The sequence below is a fragment of the Vombatus ursinus genome, unplaced genomic scaffold (assembly GCF_900497805.2).
Source record: "Vombatus ursinus unplaced genomic scaffold, bare-nosed wombat genome assembly UNPS02014872.1, whole genome shotgun sequence".
NCBI classification, from domain to species: domain Eukaryota; kingdom Metazoa; phylum Chordata; class Mammalia; order Diprotodontia; family Vombatidae; genus Vombatus; species Vombatus ursinus.
Window position 1 is genome coordinate 3038610 of NW_020954650.1, and position 15260 is coordinate 3053869.

Here is a 15260-nt window from a genome sequence, read left to right on the forward strand (position 1 = left end):
AAGCAAGAGGGAAGTTTTCTCCAAGCATCAAATCCACATGTACAACACTCATAGCAAGGTTCCTGTCTCCATGCACAAAATATCTCTCTTCAACAATAGGATCATTTATCAATGGCAGTTTTTTCTACTACTGATACAAGGTCTCCCTCCTTCTTCCTCACGTTTTCCATTTCTCTATGGCCTCCTTGCCGATTCTTTTGAAGGCTTTTCTCTTCCTGCAGAACCACGGGAGTCACCTTCTTTTCATTGCTAGCCCTTGATTTGACAGGGGAGCATCACATATTCCCTTTACTCTCCTCCCTTCTCTCCTTCCACATACCATTCCATTATATATTTCAGTCCCATACAAAAAAAAATCAATTCATCAGTAGTTGGGGCCTAGAGATTCAGAGCATAATTCCTCAGGGATGTCTCTTCAGCATCACCTCCACCTGACTTCTATATTCAACCCAATTTCATTGTGTACATTTACAAAGAAGTCTATTAATAGCCTCTACAGGCACTTTTGCTTTTCCAGTCCTTGGTTCCTGCATATGTTCACCCATCCTGCATTTCTTTTGTCTAGGGTATTTGAGAAGCAAATAAGCTCTCAATTTTTGCTTTGTTTTTTTTTTTCCAATTACATGTAAAATTTTAAAGTTTTTTTTTTAATTTTGATTTCCAAATTGTTTCCTCCCTCACTGAGTAGGCAAGCAACTTGATATAGGATATACAAATGCAGTTATGCAAACCATATTTCCGTATTAGGCATATTAGGAAAGAAAACATAGAATAGTCCCCTCAAAAATAAATTTTAAAAAGTGGGCTTTGATCTGCATTCAGACTCCATTAATTCTTTCTCTAGAAGTGGATGACATTTTTTATAATAAGTCCATCAGAATTGTCTTAGATCGGGTTGTCATTGGGGTAGAGCCGAGGCGGCAGCGACGGCAGCAGCCATGGCTGGGGCGCTGATGCGGTAAGCCGCCGACTACGTCCGGAGCAAGGATTTCCGGGACTATTTGATGAGTACGCACTTTCGGGGTCCAGTAGCCAACTGGGGCCTCCCCATTGCAGCCTTCAATGATGTGCAGAAATCTCCAGAGATCATTAGTGGCAGAATGGCATTTGCCTTTTGTTGTTATTCTTTGATATTCATGAGATTTGCCCACAAGGTGCAGCCTCGAAACTGGCACCTCTTCGCATGCCATGCCACGATTGAAGTAGCCCAGCTCATCCATGGAGGACTCCTTATCAATCACAAGATGAGTAAAAAAAGCTTCTGCTTAACAAAGGGAGGAGAGGTTGTACCTGCTCTGCAGGGACATTTCCAGCAACAGCTGCTGAGACACAGATACCATCACACATGGTCTTGCTAAGGAAGACAACAGCATCTTTTCATTAGCCAGACTTATTTCCTTAGAAAGAGCTGCGAGTACTTAAAATAATTCTTTGCTGCCTTACAAATACTTAATATATTTTCTCTTTTTAAAGAGTAGTTCAAATTATGCAACTAATTTAATGGTCTCACTGATGGTTTTAATCTGAAATAATATATATATTAGCTCTTGGTTGTGGAATTTATCTTATGAAAAACTGAAGAGAACAAAGCCTGTAACTTTGAGCACTTTGGTACACAGAATATTTGGTTTTTTCTATAATACTAACAAGTCAGCTAGTGGTAGTTGACACAAAATTTATTTCCAATGAAGTAATTGTTTGAATCAGTTATCTGTGTACTTCCATGCAGTGTGTACGATCAAAATGCTGTAATTGAATTGCAATAAAGCACTGAAATATTAAAAAAAAAGAATTGTCTTAGATCATTGTATTGCTGAGAATAGCTGTTATTCATAGCTGATCATTCTACAATTTTGCTGTTACTGTGTATCAGGTTCTAGTTCTGCTCATTTCACTTTGTATCAGTTCACATAAGACTTTACAGGTTTTTCTGAGAGTATCCTGCTTGTCATTTCTTATACCACAATAGTATTCCCTCACAATCATATGCCACAACTTGTTCAGCCATTCCCTAGTCAATGAACATCCCCTCAATTTCCAATTCTTTGCAACCACACAAAGAGCTGCTATCAATATTTTTGTACATATAGGTTCTTTTTCTTTTTGTTCTCTTCGGAATACATACCTAGTATTTTTTGGATATCATCTCATCATAGACAACTCACATTCTGTCTACATACACTGTTTGGTATTATATTGAATAATAGTGGTAAACATGGACATCTTTGCTTCATACTTGATCTTATTGGGAAGGCTTCTAGCTTACACCCATTAAAAATAATGCTTGCTGATAGATTTAGATAGATACTACTTATCATTTTAAGGAAAGCTCCAATTATTCCTATGCTTTTTAGTGTTTTTTTTTTTGGTTGCCCATCACACCCATATTTCTACCTCCACTGTTAAAGCTCCTTTGTGCCTCTTTTATATGAGATAATTTAACCCATTCTACCTCTCCCTTCTCCCTTCTCACAGTGCATCCCTCCTTCTCACCTGCCAATTTTTTTTTATATCATGTCATCATAGTCAACTCATAATCTGTCTGTGTACACTGCTTCTAACTACTCTAATACTGATAAAGTTCTTAAGAGTTACAAATATCATATTCCCATGTAGGAATGTATACAGTTCAACTTTATTGAATCCCTTATGATTTCTCTTTCCAGTTTACCTTTTTCTGTTTCTCTTTCTGAGTCGTGTATTTGAAAGTCAAATTTTCTATTGAGCTTTGTTTTCTCATCAGCAATGCGTGAAGGTCTTCTATTTTATTGATTATCCAACCACCCCACTCCAAGGATTATACTCAGTTTTGCTGAAAAGGTTATTTTTGTTTTAATCCTTGCTTCTTTGCCCACTGGAAGATCACATTCTAAGCCCTTCAGTCCTTTAATTTGGAATCCATTAAATGTTGTGTGATTCTGACTATGCTCCATGATACTGAATTGTTTCTTTGCTTGTGATATTTTCTCCTTGACCTGGCAGCTCTATAATTTGGCTATAATATTCCTGGGAGTTTTCATTTTGGGATCTCTTTCAGGAGGTCATTGGAGGATTTTTTCAATTTTTATTTTACACTCTGGTTCTCGGATATCAAGGCAGCTTTCTTTGATAATTTCCTGGAATATGATGTCTAGGCATTTCAGATGCCTATGGATTATCATGGATATCAGATAGTCCAGTATGATCTTTCCTCAATTTATTTTCTAGGTCAGTTGTTTTTCCAATGAAATATTTCACATTTCTTCTATTTTCATTCATTTTGATTTTGTTTTGTTTCTTTGTGTCTCATGGAATGATTAGCTTCCACTTACCCAATTATAATTTTTAAGGAATTATTTTCTTCAGTGAGATTTGGTCCCTCCTGTTCCATTTGACCAATTATGCTTTTTCAAAAGTTCTTCTTTTTAGTGGATTTTTCTACTTCTTTTTTTTCAATTTGGCTCATTTTTAAGGTGTTATTTTCTTTAGTATTTTTGGTGCCTCATTTACCAAGTTGTATCTTTTTTCATGATTTTCTTGCATCATTCTCTTTGGTTTTCCTATTTTTTCCTCTACTTCTCTTATTTGATTTTTAAAATCCCTTTTCAGCTCTTCTAGGGCTTCAGAACAATTCACATTTTTCTTTGAGGTTTTCACTGTAGCTGCTTTGATTTTATTGTTTTCTTCTGAATTTGTGTTTTTATCTTTCCTGTCACCGTAGAATTTTTTTGTGGTTAGGTACTTTTTTTGTATTATTTGCTCATTTTTACAGCTAATTTCTTGACTTTTAACTTTGTGTTAAACTTGGACTCTGCACCCAGGGTATTAATGATACTGTTCCAAGCTTCATGTTTTTGATTCTGCTATTTTCAGAGCTGGGGGTCTGTAAGTTTTCACTTCTTCCAAGTTGGTATGAGCTAAGGAGAGGTGTAGTTACTGCTGTCCTGGCCTATGCTCTGGTCTGAGAGTTATCTCAAACTCTTTTTTTCTTCCCTGAAACTATGATCAGGGTCCCCATTCCTACGTGTGCTTCTTGCCTTGGTATTACTACCTGGAACCATGTGTAGACAGTGCAGCAGAGTCCTACTCTTAGTGCCAGCAAAAAGTTTCCAATTATCTCCTTCTGACCAATTATCCAACCCCTTTACTATCTGTGGACTGAGAGCTCTAAGAGTCACTCTTGCTGCTGATTCAGTTGCCCCCCAAAGTGTGCTGCTAGTTAGCTAGTTATGGACTATGCTAATACATCCTGTATTACACTCTATTCTCATTTCAGTGATGTAAACCTTTCTTACCAACCTTCTAAGTTTACTTGGGCTGGAAAATTGTTTCACCCCATCGTTTTGTTTGTTCTGCTGCTCCAGAATTTCTTTGGGGGTATTATTTCAACATTGTTTGGAGGGAATTTGGGAAAGGCCAGGTTAATTCCTGCCTTTATTCAGCCATCTTGGTTTCTCCAAAATAATCTTTTCAGGTGTGGTTTTCTTACTAAAATCCTCCCCCCTCCCCATTTATGGCTAAGCTCCAATTTACAGATTAAGTCACTTTGAGCTCCATCTTGAACTCCATTACTCTTTGGAACAGACCATTCCATTCTTTCATGTGTTTTCTGGTGGGTACAGGATAATCTGTTATTCCAGGTTTCTTTTCTTTGTATTTGTAAGTATTCCTCCTGATCTCTTGCAGAGTTTGTCATTTTTCAATGGGATTATTAAATTTAACAATTATGTATCTTGAAGCTTACAGCCTTATTTATTGTTGTTTGTTTGTTTTATTTTTGTTTTGTTCCAGAGGCCTTCTATCTATTCTTTTGATTGGCATTTTGTTCTCTGTAATGACAAGTTTTGGGTAGTTTTCCTATATTGTGTATTGTATTATGGTGTTTAGGTTTCTTTTTTTTTTACATTTATTCTGGGAGACCTATAATTCTTGTTATCTGTCTGTGTGTCTGTCAGTCTATCTATCTTTTCTTCAAGATGGACATTTTTTGCTTGTAAAGGGAGCATGTTTTCTTTGAACATAACTTCTTTTTGCTGCTGTTATTCCACATTATACTTTGCCTCTATATATTTGCATTCCCTCTCTATTGTGTTTTGGTGAACTTGCCACTGTGGATTTAAGTTTTTGTTTTTCTATTCTGCTAATTATTTCTACAAATTCTATTCTCACTATTCTCATTTCTCTTTTAAACTACTGAAGTACAGTACAATGTATTCCCATTTTTTCCTCAAAATCTATGGGGTTCTCTGCCCCCTCAGGTGTTGAATCATTTTATTTCATTTTGTATGATTTATGCATAGCTGCCTATGCCCTTTTACTGTATCTGGAGGCTACCTTTCCTTCTACTGTTAATTTCTTTCTGTGGGTTTTTCTGCTCATCCTTAAGGTCTTTGAGTTTTCTTTCTCCTGTTAATTTACATAATTTCAGTATTTTTTACCCTGTTATTTTCCACTATTGCTCACTTTCTAACTCATTTTCCTTTGATGATAACATCCCTGGAGGCTGGATCTCAAACCATCTTAATTTTCTCCCACATATGGAAATTCATGGTTCACCTGCCTAGATGTCTGTCCCAAGTGACTTTTGGGAGGACAGAACTGACCTTATTTGGGGGCTGAATTCCTTCCTTCAGGTTTAGTTGAATGCCACATAGCTATCCACATATGGTATTATGACCCAGTCCCTCTTTTCATCAATTGTCCAGACCAATGATACATAATACTGCCGTGTAGCAAATGTGTTTCATTTGGAGTTGGGTCATCATGGCCTTGGGAAGAGGCCAGAGTCAAAGTGTAAATCTGAACTCCATTGTAAGCTTAAACACTGCCCTGTTCCCTATGTTCCTCAATTCTTCTGCAAAGTTCTGTTAAGTACAGGACACTGCCACAACCCTGAATATTATGGACCCAGAAAATTTTTGGTTTGCAACTTGGATCTCCACTTCACTGGAAAGAAGGCAGGAGACAGTGAAAGTGTAGGTTGGGTTTGGTTGCAAAACAGGAGTTTGAGTCAGCTTGAGTAGCCTTGATGCCTAGAACTTGATGGGCAACAATGGATAGATTATATCTGTGAGTTAGCAATTAAGTCATGGAATTTTTAACAATTATTGGGTTCTTAATATCCTGAACCATGGAGATAGCTGAAATTGCTTTACTTCTGGCATATAATTTGCTTTTGGAGAAGTTTGAAAGGTTGAAAGAAAAAGTCTAGTCCTCCATCTTGTTGGTCGTATGACCTGGAAGTCTGTAAACAATGTTATAAAGGGATGCAGTTGATAATGATTACAATGGTAAAAGGGAAGAGCAAAGCCATTTTCATAGCAAAACAAAATATGGAGAAATAATTTACTGTAAAATTGTAAAAACAAAAATAACTGTCCCAAAATAGTTATGGGATGACACTGACTCATTTAAAAATGCTAGGAACCTAGGACATAGGGAAGTACTTAAGTATAAATGCAGCTTTCACCAGTCTCTTGCTTTTCCAATACCTCCATCATACCACTTTCAAAGTAATCTTCCTAATATACAAGATAAGTCACTCCCCTTTTCTATATATTCCATGGCTCCTCACTACTTAATGAGTAAAGTGCAAAATCCTTACCCTGTCATTCAACGCCTTCCACAATCTTATTCCCATCAGTCTTTACAGTATTATTACTTATTATTCTTTTCTACAAATTCTATCATCCAACCCAATTGTAGTATTTGTTGATTCTTTTCCTCCTCTCTTACAATCCCTGTACCTTGAAATGATTGTTCCCATATTTCTACCTGTCAAAATATTTCTTTTCCTTCAATGACCAGCTCAAGCCCTGTTTCTTCTGTGAATCCTGTCCTGATCTCTCTAGCTCAAGTAATTCTTCCATTTTTTGACTCTCTCAAGGCATTGATTTTGACTTTTTCTATGTGATTTATCATATTCTACTTTGTATTTTATCTTTTTTCCATGTTTTGTTTCCACCCAACTCACCTTACCTAAGCCCTCTAGAACACCAAATCCTTCAGGCTAGGGACACTGCTGGTTTTCATTTTGTATTTCTAGCAATCAACTCTGAACCCACATATAGATGATTGATTAATGTTTGTTGAATTAAATTGATTTACATCAGCATAAAGAATAGCCTTAAATAGTTAAAGGATAAATTACTTTGTAAGTAATTTATGAACGAGTTTATCTAATTTTTATACCAAATCCCAAGGAGGACTACTACTCATTGGTTATGGTTATCATCATAATCTTCAACACCGTCATATCATATCATATGTGTTGTTTTTCCTTGTTAAAATGTGATAGCTGATAGCAAGAACAACTGCAAATTCTTAATAAATGCTTGTTCATTGTTAGAATGACTAACTGTCCTGTTTTTCTGTTTGTATGCCTGACACTTAGTAGGGTGATTATTGCATCATAATTGCTTAATACATAGGTTTTTAATTTATTAATTATTAAAATAATTTTGGTACTTAACAGCAATATTTTATGGACAGAGCTCTAGAATAAGAGGCAGAAGATTGAGGTTCTAGTCCCAACTCTGTCATTTAATGAACTTAGCTTTGTTATCTAACTTCTCTCACCCTCAATTTTCTTATACGTTAATTGAAGGAGGTATACTTATAGTACATAATGTCTAAGGTTCTGTACAGCTCTGGAATTCCATTATTCTTATTGTAACATGGTCTAAAGTCAAAGTGACTCTGGAAGATTGTCAATAAATAATTCAACTATATTTAGGACAATTCTACATAGAATATACTAAAGGCAGCACCATGGGATGAAAGAGAAAACATTGGCTTTATACTAGGATCTTACAGTGTTATTAGATTTTACAGCTTTCCCTTAAACATAAAATGATCTTAATTTAATTTTTGTCAGGTAAATATAATAAGTTATACAACAGTAAATAAATAATAGTTTCCTCTAGAGAAACAATGACAATGTTTCTAGGGGTACTGCTTGCCTCTTAAGCATGGTATAGTATAATGAATGAAAAGTATTCATTTAGTACTCACTTTGTTCAAAGTCTTGTGCTAAGATATGGGGATACAATAGCATAGCAGGACATTTCCTGCTCTCAGGAAGTTCATATTCTAATGGGTGAGTCAACACATATGGGGGGTTTCAGCCATGAATCAGACGGAAAATCCTTGTGGTTCTTAGGGTACAGTGCCAAAGAAAATGGGAAAAATATCTACTTAAGTGTCATTTACATTGATTAAACCACACCCATTTATGACAATGAACTGACAGTGCCATGAACTTTGGTGATAAGAATATTCTTTCCTTGATAGTAATATCTTTAGAATTAAAATTTAGGTCACTCAAAGGTCAATCAAGAGTCTATTGGTGAACATAAATGGATTGTGGTATATCAGCAATAAAGCATTGAGAATTGACATGAAAAATGTACTAGAAAATGTAATGGTAATGGAACAATCAGTGGGTCATCCATGTGTTCCTCTAGTATCCATGCAATGTCAAGAACCCTAGAGAAAGATAAGTAAAAGTTTTGTAGAACCCCTTATAGAGTATTTATAGAAAGATGTGGAAAACAAAATTCACACAGGATGCAGAGGGATTAATGGACTGTGATAAATGCCATTGGAGTGAGTATCCTTGTCAAAGAATACACTGATCTTGCCACCTAAGTACTACTAAAAATACAAAGTACAACAAAAAATCATCAGAAAACACACTTTGCAAATTCTGCCGAGATACTTCACTTTTTACACCTCTTTATCTAAGTCATTATTTGACTATGTGAAATCATTGCAGAGAGGACATCATTGATGGCTTTTAATTCTAAAGCTATAGTCAGTGAACAACTTTTTCTTTGTGCAACCTATTCCTGTTGCGATTCACTGCATGCTACACAATTTCAGGGTTAGCTAAGCACTTATAAATAAACAAACAAAAAAACCCTTCATTATCTTCTCTTCATGCTGTCATACCCTATCATCCTCAACTACTTAGCTCCCAATTCTAGAATTATGCTTAATGCATTTCTCTAATTTGAATGTGACATTATGGCAAGGTTTGTTTATTTGTGTATTTGTATCCCCACCACCTCATGCTGTGCCTTGTACATGTAGACATTAACAAACATTTGTTAAAATGTTGAACACGCTATATTGAGAGAAAATTGGGAGAAAAAAATAAACCTACAATTTTAAGGTAGTCTTGAATTATTCTCTTAGTCAGTTCCATTAGTACAGCACATATTAAGCTTTTAGCTGTAATAGTCATCAATATGACAATAGGTCCAGATGTAGTAACCTGTCTTTCTGAATATGGTTCTACCAACACCATCAAATATTCTTTCCAATGTAAAAAAAAAAAATTCTGGATGCTGAAACCAGGATTCATGTATCCAGGTGATTTCTTGTACTGTGAAGATGGGAGCTGTGTGAATATGTCTTTCCAAAGACTCATTGCTTTTTTAAAAATATGAATAGTAATGATACACATAAAAAGGAGAAAAAATAATGAGTGCTTAAGGGAAATTATTGTCTGATCTTACTCCCCTACAGTGCTAGCACATACCAGTGAGAACTAGAAGAGTCCCTGGATAAAGTCATATGCACATTTAATGGGCTATTCACATGCAGCCTAATACTGTTGTACAGAAGGATGCATCATTGTGCTAACACCTCAAGGGTGGTAATAAATGACAGTGTAGGAATTTCAAATCATTCTAAAGTTTGGAACCAGACACCAAACAAGGATCTGCAAATAGTTTTTCATAACCCCCAATGGCACATGACATACTACAGTCTCAACACATATTCATAAATTGAATCATTTTACCAAGAAATGACATACGAAAACCTCTACCCAATCAACATCTGCTCCCACTGCCATTAGTCAACATCTATCATGTTATCTCATGGAGATTATTTCAACCAGGGCTGATGTCTGGAAACATAAAGAAGCATACTACTAAACTTCAGTAATGAAATTGCAAGCCAAGATAAATTTGAAAAAATAATGTAGTATCACACAGTACAGAGTATACAGTACTAAAGCAAAAAATGTATATAAATGTTAGCATTTTAAATTAAAGTACTCTGGTTTTCTCCTGCCAGTACTCAGCTAGTTTCATTTCCTCCCTGACAGGCAAAGCTTGTTTCACTTTCACCTTCAAGGCCTGTTGCCTCTTAGTTGTTAGCTCGAGACTGTGCCCACCCCTCTCTTGAAGCCTCTTACCTTGTCTCTCCCACCATTGAGGCTCTCCAAGCCCGGATAATTAGCACACTGGACAAGCTGACCCAGTCCAAGCTGTGACAGTTCAGGTTTTACCTGAGGAACTACAAGGAGGAGCCCAGAATCATGTTGCAGGACCTGGAAAAGGCCTCCAGGACCTCCTCTCTGGCCAACCTGCTGCTGAAGCTTTATGTGTCCTGAACCCTCCCAGTCTTAGTCTTGGTGTTCTTGTGGATGCACTGGATGGACCTGGTAGCTGAGTGGTGGTGAAACTCATTTCACTTTAGCCTTGGCTTCCTATTGGCTGTTAGCTCGCCGCTGTGCCCCTCTTCTCCTGAAGCGCCCTACCTTGCCTACCCCACCATGAAGGCTTTCCAAGAATGGGTATTTAGTACATTGGACAAGTTGACCTAGCCCGAACTGGAACAGTTCAAGTTTACCTGAGGAACTACAGGAAGGAGCCCAGAATCACATTGCAGGACCTGGAAAAGGCCTCCACGACCTCCTCTCTGGCCAATCTGCTGCTGAATAGTTTCAGCCCCACGGTCTTCATCTTGGAGTTCCTGAGGATGCCCAGGATGGGCCAGAAGGACCTGGTAGCTGGGCTGGTATCACAAAATACTGAGAAGGAGAAACAATCTTGGAGGAAGAGGAAGAGGAAGAGGGATAGTTTGACTATGCATCTGTCTCCAATGCTGCAGAAAGGTTTAAAAAAAAGTATCACAAAATACCGAGAAGGAGAAATGATGTTAGAGGGAGAGGAAGAGGAATTGTATGTGTATGTGTTGGTCTCTAATGCTGCAGAAGGGTAAACAAGTCTATTTTTTTTTTCATGAAAATAACAATTCCTTCAAGGTTGAATTGGAAGGCACAATATGAAAATGACGGCCCTGAACTGGAATGCCATAACATGGACCAAACTTGAAAGGCTTTTGTGAAGTGTGTGAAGAAAGGCAGACCAGGGGCTGAACAAGATATAAACAGAATAATAAACTGGCTTGAAGAGTACAAGTTTGAATGTATGTGTATATATATATATATATATATATATATATATATATATATGTATTGCATTGATCCCAATGAAAAGGAGTTAATGGAGAAATTAACACAGTTTCAAGATGGAATAAATGCAATAAAGATGGTATTAGCTGCTGCCTTGTTACTCTCATGGCCCATGGAGGAAAAGGCTTTATAAAAACAGTATTGGATGAAAGAGTCAACTTATCAGACATTTTTAAAATGGTCAGCAATGAAAACTATACAGCACTTCAAGAGAAACCAAAAATCTTTGTAATCCAGGCTTGTAGAGGGGAACAAAAAGATGGTGGTATTTTTCAAAGCGATGATGAACCAATGGAACTGGATGGTTCAGAGAAAAGCAACTTCCTACATTCAGTGATTACTATATCATCTATCTCACCCAAGAACATCATGTTGCTTCATGGCACCCAAAAGATGTTTCTGTGATCAAGCCATAGATGAAGTATTTCAGCAACATGGCAAGAAGTTGCATATTGCAGATTTTTTTTACTCAAGTGAATGACAGAGTGGTGCTCAAAGTCTTCTACTTGGGTAAGAATCCTATAAAAGTAGTACTGGTCATGGAGTCTACTCTCAGCAAAGCTGTGTACTTTTGACACTTGGAGGATGGAGAGGAGGAGGTACTTGAGAGTCAGAAGCAGCTGACCCGCTGCAGCAGAAAGCAGTCAATCACATTTCCTGACACTCAGAATAATCCCTGCACTTGTAACTTGTAAGTGAACTGAACCAGATGCTGCACTCCTGTTTCCCCCATGCTAACTCTGATTCTGAATCCTGCTAAAAAAAAAAAAAATTAAAGTACTCTGCTGCTTGCCCACATGATAAGACACTAACTTCTTAGCCTTGCATTCAAGGTAGTTTAGTTCAGTGAAAAGAGAATTAGATCTGAAGTAAAAAAAAAAACAACAACTGAGTTCAAATAATAGTTTTGTCATTCATTATCTGTATGACCTTGAACAATCTCTTAAACTCCTCAGACTTTAGTTTTCTGTACTGCAAAATGAGGAGTTTGGACTAGCAGAACACTAAAGTTATTTTCTAGTTCTAGATCTCTGAACCTAAGACTGTCCATAAACTGGTTCCCTTCAATATTTCCATGTTGATTTCATGATATTAATTTAATTGCATATTATTAATATTTATAATATTAATTTCATGGTAAGCTTCATTTTATATTTTAGCCAAATTTGACTGTTCGCTGTAGATGATACAGATAAATTCATTAGTTGAAGGACATAAAAGAACAAATGGGCAGCAGTTGAGGCTGTGTCATGTTTTCATTTTCATTAAAGACTTGTGAGCATCCATATTGTTCGTAAATATTTCCAGTAAACCACAGTGGGCTTGATGAGACAACAATTTAAGATTCCTCAAAAACTTTCTCTTTGATTTCAAATGACACTTCCACATGTGATGTTCTATGATTTATGAGCATGTCTTAAAGTTATATGTAGTCATCAATCTCTCACTATCAGAAAAAAGAGGGGGCAGCTAGGTAGCAGCTAGGTGGCGCAGTGGATAGAGCACCAGCCCTGAAGTCAGGAGTATCTGAGTTCAAATCTGGTCTCAGACCAAACGCTTGACTCTTACTAGCTGTGTGACCCTGGGCAAGTCACTTAACCCCAATTGCCTAAAATGGACATTAATAGAATACCTTCACCATCTGCCACGAGAAAAGATGTGAAACTAAGGGGTTGGCAATGTTATAGAGGTGGCATATTCATCACCTACATCTTTATTTCTTCATTCATTTGTGAGACAAGTACAGTTGGAGTGACAGTTCTTCTAGAATTAGAGGAAAGAGACTTTTCTACATCCAGGAACCTCCTGGGAGAGATTGTGATCTCTTTATCCTTAATTCACCACCTCAGGACTGATAAACTGATTTTAGGGGGAATAAATTGACAAGAATAGAGATTAAAAACCATATGGCAAGGCAGTTAAGTGGTGCAGTGGAGAAAGCACCAGCCCTGAAGTCAGGGGGACCTGAGTTCAATTCTGACCTCAGACCAAACACTTGACACGTACTAGCTGTGTGACCTTGGGCAAGTTACTTAACCCCGATTGCTTCACTTAAAAAAAAAAAAAAAAAACATATAGCTATGAAAAGTGGTAGGGAGAAGGAAGAAAGAGGTGCTAATTGATAACAAAAATTAAAGAGAGACAAAGACAGCTTTTAACAGAGTCAATTTTTCTTAAGAAAGATCCTGGTCCTGCCACACAAAGTAAATTTAAATACTGACTCTTCATTTACATATATTCCGCAAATTACCAAACCTTGGTCCAGTTACTTTAAATTGCCTTATATTTATTAGTTTATTCTCCCTCCCTCTTTCTCAGTCTGTTTCTGTCTCTGCCTCTTTGTCCTGCATGTCTGTCTGTCTCTGTCTGTCTCTGTCTCTCCATCTCTTTCTCTCCCCATTTGACTCAAATTGTTTTTTGTTCTTTTTTTTTTAGCTCTGAGACACTTAAAAGAGGATATAGTGAAAAGACTCTTAACTAGAACTGAAGAGATATGTCCATTATATGTTCTTGTTAAGTCATGCCATCTTTTGAGGCTTCAGTTTCCTTATCTAAAAAATGTATATGATGGATTAAGTAGTTTGTCTTTTACTATAGAATTTTGATGCTATGATCAATGACCTATGTTTTCTCCCATGAAAAATGAAAAAAAAAAGACATAATAGCAGCTCACATTTATGGGACACTTTAAAATTTTAACAGTTTTATTCTAATATACTATTTGATCCTCACAATAACCCTATAAGATTTGGGTAGTACAAGTATTACCACCTGTATTTTATTCATTAGAAAAATGAATAATTGAAAAGTTATTACTTTGCTGAAGATTAACCAATCAGAACTCAAACAAAGGACTTCTGATTCCATGTTACAAATAATATCCTCTCCTGTATGCTATGTTAGCTCACAGGCTGGTATCATTACCACGAAAGACCTTTTGAGTAGAAAACCAATTAATTGACTACCTGACAATAACATACTGTGCTTTTGACATGCCTTTACTGTGCAATTTCCCATGAACAATCATTTTATAACATAACTCTGGGGTCTGTAACAATCAATCCCAAAAGTAAAACTCACAGTTAATTTTCTTAGGATGCAGAAGCATGACTCCACAAAGAATTCCTCAGTTATTTGGAAGGACAAAAAATGATGTTATTTTCTCCAGTTCTTTTTATCTCTCTCCTTTTGCTTTATTTCTATGTTCTTTTGTTGAATGGGGGGAAATGACATGCCCATCTATCTTCTCTAATTGGTTGAACTAAGAAGTAGATGTTAGAAAATTAGTTGATATAATAAATCTTCATTCCAGCAAAGCCTTGGTGAGTCATTACAGAGAAGTTTATGAACCAAATTAGAATGCTAGTCATGAATACTTAATTAAATATCACTTGGAATGGGAGCTGAGAATCAGATAAAATTCAAAATAAAACCCATGTCCTGGAACTAAAGTTTTTGGGTTTATATAGACCAGGTTCAATTTGGGAGTTTCATTCTAAAATTTCTCTTATGATCTTCCTCTTAGCCAGGGTCCATCTTGGCTGTAATAATTCAACTTGAATCTAGTTAATCAAAACAAAAAGAAAAAAGCCCCTACTATTGTAATGCAAACACTTTGATTTAAACCTGTCCTCCTCCCCTAAAGGGGAGGAATTCACATCAACCTAATAAAAGAGTTAGGGCAACATTATTTCTTTCTCTAATGGGCTTGCACCTCCCTCAAAAAGTTGGATAGGGAACACTCTGATAAAGATGAAAAAATTGATCCACTTTCCTATATCTTTGGAGTCTTCATAACTCACATTACCAATGTAGAACAATGTCACGAATTTGCTCCTCTATATCATCCCCCCCACCTACTTTTCTGCTCCATCTCCAATTTGGTCCAGCAACAACTCTTCTTAGTAAAGAAAACCCTCTGGTTGTCCCATGGTTTATAGATTCCTCTATTTCTCCTCAATTGCATTCACTGAATTGCATTCAATAGTATTCACATTTCCCATAACTCCTG

General features: G+C 36.6%; 2 pseudogenes; both read left to right on the forward strand.

Moving 5' to 3' along the window:
* The first annotated feature begins 938 nt into the window (after positions 1–938).
* Positions 939–1358, forward strand: LOC114028199 (annotated as a pseudogene).
* A 4384-nt stretch (positions 1359–5742) lies between these two features.
* On the forward strand, positions 5743–11823 carry LOC114028200 (annotated as a pseudogene).
* The last annotated feature ends 3437 nt before the right edge of the window (positions 11824–15260 follow it).